Below are 9,367 nucleotides of genomic sequence, written 5' to 3'. Positions count from 1 at the left end.
AAGACAGTGACCTGTGGTGCTTGCTGGGCGGTGGGACCTTTCCTAGGGCTGCAAGTGCCACTGGAGCCATCTCTCTTCCACCCCATTGATGCTTATGGATCAGCCCATGAATCCACACCTGGGTGATGCCCAGGTCCACTGAAGAGCCAGGGGCAGAGCAGGGCCCTGGGCACAAGCTCCAGCAGCCCAGCCAGCTACTGCTCTCCCAGCATCTACAGTTACCCCCCCTCCAAATGCTTTCCTCTGCCCTGCTTATAGAACAGCCCTTCGCTGAATAGGAGCTGAGTCTTGATGAACCAAGAGCTCCATTGCCCAAGACCCCCAGACTCATCACCATGGTGGATGTGGCACCGCAAAAATGAAATCAGGAGCTACAACACAACCATCCCTCTCACATACACCCCCCCCCCTTCCACCTCCCCCCCTCAAGTCATGCGCTTGCTGCAGTCTGGCTGCGTGTCGGGCTCTGGAGCAATAAATCACCTGGTTTTCTGGAGAAGGGGGTTAGCAAGGGTGGAGGTGAGCTGATCATACAAATCCTTTGGGCAAGGAGGGGTCCAGGGGGGACCGCAGGCTGTGGAGGGGAGCACTGCAGTGCTGCTGGACCAGACCCAAAGGCAGCGGATCGATGAGGGTGATTGAAGTCAGCACGCACTGCATTGGGCTATTTTTAGTGCAGCTGACAGAGCAGGAATTTGGGAGCCCAAGTCAGAATTTATTTGCATCTGTGTGAGTACTCGTCAGGGGTAGGACCAACAGCACGCTGCCCAGGTGCAGCAGCACCCTCCCTGCCTGTTTTGGGACCAGCTCACCTTGGCTTCTGCTCCTCTTCTGTGCACACCACATCCCTCTCCTCCACCGTGCCCTGTGGGGACAGTGCCACCACCCCAAGGCTTGGAGCTGTGAGCACATGGCTGCACATCTGTGACATCAGTCACAGGACTGGGCTAGAGAAGAGGGGATGGGTTTCAGGGGATAAAAGGGTAATTTGGGAAAAGCCCAGATCCTGTCTTAGATGTGCAGGGGGTGTGAACAGTTCTTGTCCTGTTAACAGTGTGGCTGCAACGCTGCCTGGCTGCAGGCAGCAGTCCCAGGCAGGCGTGGACCTCGGAGGTGCCCCATCCCTCTCCTCCAGCTCCTCCCTCCCCATTTACTCACCACAGGCTTTCCATCACTGGGCCCAAAGTGTCTGGAGATGAAATTGTTCTTTAGAGAGAGATGGATAGCACATTTCCTTTCTTTCATCTCCAAACCACTGCTGCCAGCCGGTGCCCTAAGGCGCTGAAGGAAAGGAAGCTGCTGGTGGGAATGGTTGGTGGTGCTGGAGAAGGTAACAGCTGCTCCTTGGCTTGTAGCAGTGACATTGGCTTCAACTGAATTTACTTACACTCCACTTTTCCTCCCCTCCTTTGTGTCATATCCTCTGTTTTACCCCTCTCAGCCAGTTCACCAGCACCACCTGAAGGGTCGTAGAGATTATCCAAATGGCACCTTGAGTTTGGCTCATTCCCACCTTCCCCACCCCTCCACCCAGTACTGAATGAAGAGAAACAGTCTGATCTAGAGTGAAGCCAGTTTTCTGGACTCAGCTTGCTCTGTGCAAGGGACGAGAAGACACAGAAGTATCAGGGATGTGGATTTTTCACCATGTGGGGAGTAGCCCAACAGGATGCCAGTTTTTACTCTATTTTTGCTGCCTTTCCTTTGGTCCATATTGGATGTGAATGTGCCTGTGTCATGGTTTAAGCCCAGCCACCAACTGAGCACCACGTGGCTGTGGTGGGATGGGAAGGAGAATTGGAAGAAAAAAGTAGAACTTTGTGGGTTGAGATAAGGATAGTTTAACAGGACAACACAAGGAGAGAAGTAATAATGACAATAAAACTAATAAAAGAATGTATAAAGCGAGTGATACACAATGCAACTGCTCAGAATCTGGAACCCAATCTTCAGCCTGTTCCTGAGCCACAATGCCTCCTACCCCTGGCCAGCTCCCCCAGGTATATACTGAGCATATCATATGGTATCAAACATCCCCTTGGCTAGTTGGGGTCAGCTCTCCTGGCTGTGCCATCTCCCAGCTTCTTGAGAAAATTAACTCTATCCCAGCTGAAACCAGGACAGCCTACTTCCCTCCCTCTGCAATTTCTCCATCCCTGCAGAATAACCAAAAGAGTCTGCCAAGTCTCTGAGTTTGCACATGTGTGCCTTTTTAATAAATCAATGGGAACATTAATGACACGGGGTGCACTGTTGTTCCTGTATGTGCCAATTGCTTCTTGCATCCCACCAACATCTGTTTTTTCACACTCAGCTCAGCTGTCTGGAAATAGCCATTTGCTGCTCACCTTTACTTGCCTTGCCATTAAAGAGCTCATTAATGTACTCCATCCTTGCTTTCTTTGGGACTAAAAGATTTCCATTTCTGTCTTTTATCAGCTTTCTCATGGTTATATCCTCTCCTCTCTTCACTGTGCAATGCCCTTTTCTAATGAGCTCTTCTCTCCTGGTCCATCTTCTCCATTAAGCTACGCAAGTGCTGTCCATTGCGTTGTTTTGCTCATCCCCTGGGCTCTCTCCTGGGTCTATCATATCCCTCAGTGTTTCCAGCTGTGAAAAAAAGCGATCAGCCCTGCATACAACACCCAGGATTTCCTCCCACCCCACTCGCCTTCCTTGCAGCTCCCCAGCCCTCCAGTCCGGCTCATCCAGCCTTGACAGCCACCTCCATCTTCACACGAGCCCCTGGCCAGCTTGCCCTGATCTGCAGGGGTGTGATAGGATGCCTCAAAGTTTGTGTGTGGTGCCTGAAGCCTGTCTCTGCTGGGGGCCTCTTAAATCTTTTCCTCTCTCTCAGCGTCGCTTTTACACAGCAGAGCTCTCCTTGGGCATCTTCTGCCCTGCAATCAAGAGCTACCGAGCCCATCCGAGCGGCAGGAGGCCTCTCTGGGTACTGTGACAGCTCATCTGTGGTCTCCTAAGTAAACACTGGCACTCTTCACGCAATGCAGCTCAATTAATTAATCTCGTTCTACCACATTTGTAGCCAAGACACAAAGGCTTCCATTCCCTGCAGTTGGGGCTTAAAGCCGGCTTCTCCCAAACGTGCCCTCTCGTCCCACCTGGGATTTGTGTTGCAGCAGGATTTGAGGAGCAGGAGCAGAGCAGTTGTTGGCAGTTGCTCCAAGGGGCTGGCAGAGCCAGCAAATCCCCCTGGCCAAGTGGCCACGGAGTACATGGGCACGAACCGTCTGCCACATGCCTGATGCATTCAGCTCAGTTTGGGCTGACAAAGAGATAGCGTGCACAAAAGCTCTTGTGTTTTGAGTTTTTCTTCCCCAGCCATCTCAGGTGTTGCAGTAAGAGATTACCTCTCCATACAAACCTTATCTCAATTATATCCTTAGATCATTCTGGCTGTAACAACACTCCCACCCACTACAGAGTTCACACACATACATCTCTGCCTGGGAAATCCCGGGCAGAACTGTGGAAGCCCTACGCATGAGAAATCCTTCAAGTAGTGACAGCTGACAAGCCCCTGAGCTGCTCCACAGCCTCCTCCAGCCCTGCAGGGTGATCACGGCTCTTAAAAGACAGTCAAATGCAGACACCAGGGCTTGGGATAAGACATGCAGCAGGGGATTGGCAGCAGAGGCTGGGGAGAGCAGGCACCCAGCTTGGCCACCCGAAACCTATTTCCATAGTGGAGCTCGCAGCTGGGGAGGAGGGTGAGTGGAGACATGGGCTGGTTTCTGATCTCTCACTCATCTCGCAGTTCCGTCCTGGAGACCAGACCGGTCCTGGCACAGCTGTCAGGAGAGTGGTGAAGCAGAGGTGATGGAGCAGAGCTGGGAGCTGCCCCTCACCACCAGAGATGGTTGAACGCTTTCTGATACAGTCATGAGGCTCATCTGCCTGAGGGGACTGAGAAGTCCCTGCCCCAGGCTGGCTTTGGAGAACAGCGCACCCAGAAGAGCCCATCCGTGGCTGTGAAGGGCTTGGCCACCAATCGCTGCCCCAGTGCTCTCTGGAGAAGGGGTGGATTCACCCACCGGGTGTGAAGTCTGGGCCAGTCCCATTCTTCTGCAAAGCCATAGATGTATATGGCTGGAGATTTCCAGGTGAGACAAGGTAGTTGGGATGGTACCAGGGTACAAAGCCCTCCTTCGGCTAGCTGATCTTTCACCCTTTCCCAAAGAAGAAGAAACCAAAACAGCACAAGGCATCACAGGAAGATGCCAGCAAGTGGGAGGAGACAGCTTATCCAGGGAGCTAATTTATCTGGAAGGAAAGGGAAAGGTTGCAAGATGTTCCCCTATTAAGAAAGAAAAATAAATATGCAATACCAAGGAGCCAGAGGTCAAAGTGCCTGTGGGGAAGTGATGTGGATGCATTTGGTTTTAAGAAGCCAAAAGAGAGCTGGGGCAGATGCTGGACCCAGAATGAAGGCTGTTTCAGCCCAGGATTGAGAGGCAAAGGTTGGGATGAGGCTTACAGAGACCTAGAAACCACAGAGGTGAGTGAATTGTAAGCGGCACTGCATTTAAGCTGAGCAGAATGCGTGAAACTGGATAATGTAATTGGAAGGGTTATTTAAACTGAATATTCAGAGGGAAAAATAAAACATTGCAGAGAAAATAATAATACTTAGCACTTGTAATGTGCTTAGCAACTTCAAAAACTGGTCAGCCATTAACTGATTGCTCCTCTCCTAAGTCCAAAGGCTAATAAAAAGGGATGGTTCATTTAGTTATTTCACAGCTGAGCTTCTCAATAAGGCATGAGGAAGAGATCGCTAGTCTCCAACATGCTGGTAAATAAACAGTTGGAAGTAGGAAAATGCAACATCTCAGCACTCAGTCAGCTTCTCCCTCAGCTCCTTCCTTCCTGACCTCGAGCTTGTTCAGATGGGACCTGTGACAGGGAGCTTGTCTGGCAGGGGAGCATGCCTGAGATGGGGCCAGGTCTCCAACAGTTCCAAAACTTGGTGTCTCTTCCCCAGGATCTGCCCCCCTGCCGATGTCACCGGGAGCATGGATGGGGTGTCTACAGGGCAAGAGTGTGGGAGCTTGTCCGTGGGTGGATGGGGTGGGTGATTCGGGCTCAGATAGACCCCGACTGTGCAGCTCTATTGCCTTGGCAAGCGCGGAGGCTGGAGGGAACAAAGCAGCCTTTGGAATGGCAATAAAGATGGAGGTATGTTATGTTTTTTTACTCAAAAAGTAAACAGCTCCTTTTGTGTTTGATGAGCAAGCGATTCGGTAAACACTGCACAGAAAACATGACACAGTTGCACCTCAGTGATTTCCAGCCTGTTTTCTTGGCAGCGGCAGCGGAGGAGTGGATGAGCGCCCGAGCAGCTGCCCCACGCACACTCCTTGGGTGTCTCGGGGTGGCCAAGGGTCTTGGGGGCTGCTCCTGATCAGGCTCAAAGTAAAACAGCCGGGAAGAGGAAACTCTCCTCAGGGTGGAGCCATTCAGCCTGATGTATGTCCAGCCCCAGCACGGGTGAGCAATGAACCCACCAAACACCAGGTAATGCCAGAGACTTCGCATTGTCCCCAGGTGCAGAGTCACTCACTCAAAACCAGCAGCCTCACCCTGCCAGCGCTGCCCATCACACAGCCCTGGGGCTGAAAACCCATTTTTTTGTATTGCTACCGGTAGGAACCAACGCAGAGTTCATTTATATCTAACCCAAACCAGCCATCACGGGGTTATAGTGCTTTGCAAAGTGGCTGTCAGTGTGTATTCTGTGTGCACCCCCAGCTGCCACTATTTCTCCTATGCCACCCACTTCATGATGGTTTTTGGCCTTATCAGTTCAGATAGCCACTAAAACACCGGGCTCATCACTTCAGAGAAAGGTAACTGAACAGATGCTCAGCTGCCCACACAGGGGTGCCCTATTTTTGGTGCAGTGATGCTCCAGACCCTGCTTTGCTGGGGCACGCATCTCCCAGAGACCCTGTTCCAGGTGTCCCAGCCCTGTGCTGGAGGGATGTCCCCATGGGGCTACACAGCTGGGTCCCACCAGCCATCCCCAGACTGTGCAAGGTCTCCAGCTCACCCAGGAGCTGCGGGGGCAGCAGCCAGGAGAGGGCAATGGTTCACCCATGACCTGCCCAACCCCAGCAGCAGAGAAGAGCTCCTGGAAGATTCCCAGGAGCTATTTCCCCACCTCACTGTTGGGTCACCCACGAGGGATCCGGCTGCTTTAAAGAGATGCACAAGCATTCATCTCTGAAAGCAATTGCTGGGCTAAACTACACCCTGCCCAGAGCAGACCAGAGTCCAAGGCTGAACTCAGCTTTTCTGGGACATGTCCAGCAGCAGCAGTGCCACCATCAAAAACCTTTGGTGGAGACAGGGGATGAGGGATCTTACATTCCCCTGGATTTTTGCCCCAGGCACTGTCCTGCTCCCTCAGCTGTGCTTATGAGCTTTGTGTTTTCTTTTCTCTTTCTTCAGGTTTTCTGCTTCTTAAGTGAAATATTCCCCACCTCTGCTGCTAGCACGGCCCTGTGGACCCTGTGCTGGGAGGACGAGTCAGGTGAGAGCAGGAGGAGGTGAGCAGGGATTCCTTAAACCACTGTTACTACTAAGCGCCTCTCCTTGGAGACAGGTTTTGCTTGAGTGAGGTGTATGGGTCAGGACCTCAATGATTTACAGTGCAGGATGTATCCTCCTCAATGTCTGGGGTTCCTGGGCAAGACACTGAGCGCGGGGGCAGCAGTAGATTTGCTAGGTCACTAATATGTGTTTCTGACTGGAGGAAATTTGGGATGCAGCGTGCTAAGGATGCCATGTTAACTTCTGCTAAATACTCACGTACAGCCAGGTAGCAGATATATGGACTGTGCAAGACACTGTTGATTTTCCTCTGCCTGTTTTTGGCATAAAGAAGCCCGATGGGTGTGTATAAACAAAGCAAGCATCTCTCTCGCTGGACCTCATGCATCATTTATAGCCAGCTTTTCCATGGCACAAGAAACATTTACATATGCCAGCATTAATTCTGTACGCCACTTCAAAGCCATCTCTGTCTAATGAACCCCGTGCGCTGTGCACAGCAAATTCCACCCGAAAAATAATTAGCAACACACGCCACCAAAGCATTACAAGGGGAACGCAGCACACCACCTGCTGAAGCAAAATGAATGCCTGATTTATTTATTTTTTCCCACTTTTTAGCAACATTCAGGCACGGACTCAAAACTGTGCTCTGTTCTCAGCTTTGTAGGGCCCTGGGAAGTGTCATGTTCCCACTCCGCTTTCCAGGCTAGGGGTGTGATTGATATAGGGGGGGTTTATATGTTTTTCTTAGATCTTGACTGGACAGAGCTGTGCAAGACCCTGCTGATTTCTCAGTGCTGGGGGTGCCAGCTGGGATTTAGGGTGCAGGCAGCTCTATGTCCCTTACCCTGAAGTTGCATGAGTCCCAGGCTTTTGGGATGCTGTCACCTCCTGAGCAGAGCCTCAGACTGATGGCTGGGAGCAGGACAGGGCACACTGATTCTCACCCTGGTCTGACATTTCTGTAGAGCCTTTAACCCCTGACTAGCATCAGCCTCACTGAGAAAAAAAAGAAATTGGTGATGAGAGCAGTGGATGAAGGTTTTGGTGTCCGCATCAGCCATGGGTGCTCCCCCCTCGTGCAGGCCACAGGCAGCCCTGCTGTGAACCGCTCGGGGAACTGACCTGGCTTTACCGCAATTATTTCTTAAAACTGTGTTAGAGCTGCACAGCCCAGCTCCTGCCAGGAGGAGCAGCATCTTTTGCTTAAGGCCAGACGTGGTGGCATTGCTGTGGGAGACTCAGGTCACCAACCACCATGGCAGAGGGACAAAGACCAACCCCGGAGGGGGCTGTGGGCACAGGGGACCGCCCGTGCCGGGGTGATGCTGGGATCCTGGATTCCCCCAGGTCCTGTCCTCCTCAAGTGGAAGGAAGATGCTCCACAGGGCACTGCTGTCAGCCCTGTGCTGCACTGCCCACATGTCTCTCTGGTATCAAGCTGTGGTATTCAAACTGTCAGTCTCTGTCTTGCTAGGATGCGAGGGGTTAAACTGTTCTTCCTATGCAAATTAGGCTTAATTAATCCTTTTCATCAGTTGCAAATATACCTTCTGAACCCTATTAAAAACATGAATATGTAAATTCAGACCTTTTTTAATACTCATTTTCAAGGACTTGGAGTCAGGCTTGATTATTCGATTCCCGTTAACAGCCTGTAAAACCTGGTGCAAAATTTAATTTCCATTTTAAGTTACCAAAAAAAAATATGAATCTGTTGGTAATTAAGCTAATTACAGTGTTACACTAAAGAGGAGACAAACAAGGAGGACAAGTTCATTCATTACAATTTACACCGGTTACAGGACCTGTGGACTGTGCAAGGCTGGAGCTAACCACGAAGCCAGGAAACAGCACTGATGGAAACAGGGTGCGTGTGGGGAGGCTGAAGTTTTTGGGGGGTCTGGTGCCTTCCTCACCTTGAGAACATCTCTGCTTCAGACCCATGAGCCATTCTCCTCCTCCTCCTAAGGAGAGAAGCAAGGAAGAGAAGGTGCAGCCAGGCTGGATGGGTGTTGCAGGTGCTGTGGGGTCTCTGCACAGAGCAGAAATGTGCTTGGTGTTGGGGTTTCAGGGCAACCTGTAGAACCAGCCTATGTGCCAGTGTGACCGGGACTGAGCATCCCACACAGGTGGGATTTCCATCCTCCCGGAGCACTGTCTCTGTATTGAAAATATATGTGTGAGGTACTGAGGGGCAGTTAACTGAACTAGAAGCACATGGGAGAAGACAGGTCCTGCAGGCATGGGCCGCATGTCCCACTCTCCCACAGAAGCTGTGACCTTGTCCTTGCCAGTGAAGAGCAGTGACCTCCCTAAAGCTGACAACTCCCTTGGCAGAAGCAAAGCCCATGACAAGACTCTGCAGAGGCACCTACAAATCACCACTCCACACCTGTACTGGGGGTGAAAATGGAGGGAGGTACAGGGTGAGACCCAACCCCTATAGCTCATGACCATGGCTGCCATACGTTGGGAGATGCCAACCAAACCAACTCAGCCTACACTGCTCAAACTTCTGGGCAGTCAGCGCTGGTGGCTCCTGACTTGCCCATCAACCTTCCCATGCCTCCCAGCTCTGCCCGAGTGTAATTAAATAAAAAGTGCTGCTATAGACTGTTAATTATGGTTTACCACTGCGGTGATCCCTTAAAATCAGTCATTAGCATGCTTAGGATCTATTCTGCACTTGTTGTTTTCTAATGAGTTAGCAAAGTTAACGAGTGATTTGTCAGAGCTATAATCCTCACCTCGGGGCTGGCAGCTCAGGAGTGGCAGCACATGGTGG

Source organism: Tyto alba, unplaced genomic scaffold (genome assembly GCF_018691265.1).
Source record: "Tyto alba isolate M040663 unplaced genomic scaffold, T.alba_DEE_v4.0 Super-Scaffold_28, whole genome shotgun sequence".
In the NCBI taxonomy this organism is placed as follows: Eukaryota; Metazoa; Chordata; class Aves; order Strigiformes; family Tytonidae; genus Tyto; species Tyto alba.
This window is presented reverse-complemented; position numbering follows the sequence as displayed.